Source organism: Dermacentor albipictus, chromosome 1 (genome assembly GCF_038994185.2).
Source record: "Dermacentor albipictus isolate Rhodes 1998 colony chromosome 1, USDA_Dalb.pri_finalv2, whole genome shotgun sequence".
NCBI classification, from domain to species: Eukaryota; Metazoa; Arthropoda; class Arachnida; order Ixodida; family Ixodidae; genus Dermacentor; species Dermacentor albipictus.
Window position 1 is genome coordinate 241,872,374 of NC_091821.1, and position 4,641 is coordinate 241,877,014.

At 42.8% G+C, this 4,641-nt stretch overlaps 1 non-coding gene across 1 annotated transcript; it reads right to left on the bottom strand.

Annotated features, from left to right (window-relative positions):
* Positions 1-3,392: 3,392 nt before the first annotated feature.
* Positions 3,393-3,465, bottom strand: TRNAS-CGA (transfer RNA serine (anticodon CGA)). Its single transcript has one exon. It is a non-coding gene; the product is annotated as a tRNA-Ser (tRNA).
* Between the last annotated feature and the right edge of the window lie 1,176 nt (positions 3,466-4,641).

Below are 4,641 nucleotides of genomic sequence, written 5' to 3' on the forward strand. Positions count from 1 at the left end.
AGTCCTCCACTGCGGCGTGCCTCATAATCATAAAGTGGTTTTGGCACGTAAAACCCCATAATTTAATTTCTTTTTCGCAATTTTTGGGGGGATAAAACTGCGAACCTTACTTCGTGTAGTTGTCTATAATACTATGCTATCGCTATCCATGCTTCGCCTTTCGAACAGAACTGATTTTTCTATTGCGGCTTTTGATCATTCATTCACAGCCGTTTCTTTCATTGTGCTTCTCAGCTCACCAACTCACGCATGGGCAGGGCAAGAAATCGCGTGGTCGTGCCGTGACATGCAGTAAGAGAGGGAGATACAGGGAAGAGACGACACGACCACGCTAGACCTTTACACTTCATTGCGCACAACATTTTTCTTAATGAAATATGCAAAAGTGGCAAGTATTATATTGGATTGGCATATATATATATATATATATATATGTATATATATATATATCATTAAATATAATTATATAATAAATATTAAATTTAAATATTAAATATATTACTAAATAAGGGGGGGGGGGGCGTGCATCAAAGTTGTACAGCTTCATAAGAAAGTCTCTTAAGGAAGTGAACACTGATTGTAATAGGTACAAAAAAAAGAAAATTACAAAAAAGAAGATAACGGAACACATACACAGCACCAACGAGTCGATAAATAAATATTAATAAGACAATTGTGGTATTTAGGTGGTTATGTTAGCATTATCAAAATCGTTTAGCCTTTCGCGAAATATTTTGCGGTCGCTGCACGAAACAATGTTATCTGGGAGTTCGTTCCGCAGTGTTATGGCACGTGGGAAGAATGAGCTGCTCATCGCCGTCGTCCGGCACTTTATCGCCGCCAAGGGGCGAGTATGAGATAAACGGGATGATGTTCTGAACGGGCATTTTAAGAGGGCGTGTCCTGATTGAGTGCAGTAAACGAAAGTGTGAAGAAGGCAAATACGAGAAATTACGCACCATGAAGCAAGCAATGGAAGAGGCAAAGTTTGTTTTAAGGTGGTTACGCTGATAGGGGGGGTCTTGAATATTGTGACGTAATGAGGCGAGCAGCGCGGTTTTGCACGGCTTCTAAGTCATGGGTGAGATAAGCTTGCGAGAGGTGCCAGATGGATGATGCGTATACTCAAGTTTGGGTCGCACATACATTAAATATGCTAGTTTTTTTTTATTTCAGACGATGCGGATCTTAAGTTACGTCGCAAATACCATAGTGTGCGTAAAGCTTCACAGCGAATTGTTTGAATATGTTTCACCCATGAAAGTGATGGCGTCATATGAACTCCTAGATATTTGTATGTACACGTGCGGCCAATAGGAACAGAGTTAATGCGATAAGTGTGGTGTATGGGGGTGTGTTTGCGCGTGAAGGATATTACTTTGCATTTAGTGAGGTTTAGAGACATATCCCATTTTTCGCGCCAAGAAGCGATAGTGTCAAGGTCGTGTTGTAGGGCGATTGCGTCGTTAGATGTATGAAGGGGGTTATAAACAACGCGATCATCTGCAAAAAGCCGCAGCTTCGTTGATATGTTAGTGGGAAGGTCATTTATGTAAATCAAAAACAATAGAGGCGATAAACCTACGCCTTGGGGAACACTGGAAGTTAAACTGGTAAGGGTTGACTGAAAACTGTTAGCATAGGTAAACTGAACGCATCCTGTTAACAAAACTTTCAATCCGTTTGATAATCTCGGGGCGGATACCGAGGGAGGATAATTTTGCAAGTAGATGGTTGTGAGACACGCGATCAAAGGCCTTTGAAAAATCTAGGAATATTGCATCTATTTGAAGGTTATCGTCCATGTGTAGTAGTAGGTAGTGCGTGAATTTGGCTAGTTGAGTTTCGCAAGACAGACATTTACGAAAACCGTGTTGTAAAGGGTAAAAAAAATTGTTTGATTCTAGGTAATCCACTAGGTTAGAAGCTATAATGTGCTCAAGGAGCTTAGTTGGGACACTGGTTAGAGAGATCGGACGGTAATTAGGAGGGTTATTGCGCCTTTCTGGTTTAAAAATGGGAACTACCTTCGCTTTTTTCCAATCGTCGGGCACGTTTCCTGTGTTTAAAGATTGATTAAATATAAGGTACAAAAATTTAGTAGAGAGAGTTATAGTGCTTTTAAGTAATTTGGTGTTTATGTCATCGCAGCCGGCTGAGGATGGTATTTTAAGAGAGCGAATTAGATTTGATATACCATCCGGGTTTATTTGCACTTTAGGCATTATTTTTGGCGAGAAGCTAGGTAAAGGTTCCATAGTAAAGGGATTAGGGACGTGAAATATCGACGTGAAGAATTCATTTAGGGCTGCTGCGGAATTATTAGGGCTTATTAATTCATCATCTGAGTCAACGAGATTCATTTGGTTAGTTTGTTGTTTCCTGGAGATGACACGCCAGAATTTGTTTGGGTTTCAGCGAAGCATTGTAATCTAAAGCCCCTTAAACTTCGTAAAGTACTGCCACGTTTTGAAGAATGCCGCCGCCTCCTCGCGCGCTCTGGCCGAGGCCAACGCCGCGTCGCTATTGGCCTAATAGCATCACGTGGGCCCTCGCGCCGTGCATCAGCGCCATTTTTGCTCGAGACGCGTCTACGGAGTGGCGAGGAGCGCATGTTGGCGCCGTTGCTACGCTCGAGCAGTGTAGGCGGCGCCACGGTCGAGGAGGGAGCGTGAAAGATAGGAGAAACGAGGAGGAGGAGAGTGTCACTACGTTACGAAGTTTAAGGGGCTTTATTGTAATCAAGTCAACAGAGAAGAATTTGTCTTTGGCCTCGTTTAATGTTTTAATATATTTAGTCTCACAGAGGCGGTGTCGTTCCCATGCGCTTCTGGATTATTTTCACTTTTGGCGGTTCTGTAGAGGAGTTTTTTCAGGGTTAAGCAGTGATAATAAGTGTTTGTTAAACCACGGGTTATTTGAGTCGGAACTTATAATGATTGCAGGGATGTATTTGTTTTTTAGGCTCAGCAACGTGCTTTTATAAAGTTCCCATTGATTAGTCCAACGTTTCCTCGATTATAGATTGCGATTAATTTCTTCGTAGGTGATCTTCTTTTTAGTGGTATAGAGAGGGATATATGAAGAAGTTTGTAATCGCTAATTCCAGGCTGTATTGTCACGCTTGATATGTGATCAGGGCAGCTGGTGAGTAAAAGGTGAATTGTGCTATCTATCTGTCTCTCTCTCTCTCTCTCTCTCTCTCTCTCTATATATATATATATATATATATATATATATATATATATATATATATATATATATATATAGTCATATCATAAGAAGCCAGCAAATACTGACACCAAGGACAACATAGGGGAAATTACTTGTGCTAATAAATTAAGTAATGAAACGATAAATTAATCGAAATTAAAGTGCATGAAAAAACAACTTGCCGCAGGTGGGAACCGAACCCACAACCTTCGCATTTCGCGTGCGATGCTCTACCAATTGAGCTACCGCGGCGCTGTTTTCCCATCCACTTTCTTGGGTATTTGTGTGACCTAGTAGAACCCTTGGAGTGTGTGTGTGTATATATATATATATATATATAGTTCTGAGCTCGCGCGTCCGCTAAAATAGGACGGGGGCATGCATTCGCGCGGCAGCTTCTCACGCCGACTGATGTTTGGCAGAGCCCTGAACTGAACAGCACGTGCTGGACAATAAGTAACTTCTACTAAATTTCTTGTAGATGAAGCGCGCAAGACGAAAGGGAAGAATGCGCATGGGATTTCTCCGTTCCGGACGCTGTAGCCTGGCCTCCTGCGCTGTCAGCTCTTAGATTGACGCACACGAGTTTATCACTCTGCAGTTATTAGATTTGATCGATTCAGGCAAAACTGCACGGCACCACAAACAAAAGGGTGCAGGGGGTGCCAGTTATGGTGTGCCGGGCAGCACATACTCGCTGCGAGGTTCAAAGGTGCACTGCACCGCGGCGGCACCTTGCCTTGCATCCCGTTCAACCGAGCACGAGGGTGTAGGGTGCACAACTGCACCTCGGGGAACCGAAGGCCCAGGTGCAGTGCACCGTGAATGGGTGCAGAAGTTGCATAGAAAGTTGGCTGAATCGAATAGACCTATATTTAACACAAGGCAGAAGCTATGCCAGATCAGTTCTGCGGAGCCCGCAAAATGGGGGAGGCTTTACGACAAAAGTTGCTGAGACGTTGCTCATCTGCAGACGCATCGCGATACTGTGCTTATGCACACAGTTCCGCTTACTTCTTTTTTTAAGTAATGTCGTTAACTACTAGACAAAAATAGTAAGTTGGGCGAGTCGGTATTGATTCACGTTTGCAGGATAGCGCTAGAGCTCACACGGAACGAAAGTAAGAAAGACCACAATGGACAAAGCGCTGACTTTCAACAGACAGACTTTATTTGGCAAACGTTTATATAGATCACATGCTAACCGCATGACTCACTAGAACAAAAAGCAAAAGAGCGAAAAACTAAACCGGCACATATATGTCGCCACCAATGTTCTCGACGGCTTCTACGCTATGCCGGCTTTACCAAATCTCTCTCTCTCTCTTTTTAGTTAAGGATTCTACATTTAACACTTCAGATCCGTGACTACACAACTGGTCCATAAGTAGTTTTGACTCAACGCAAAAATATACTGTGTTCCCCACC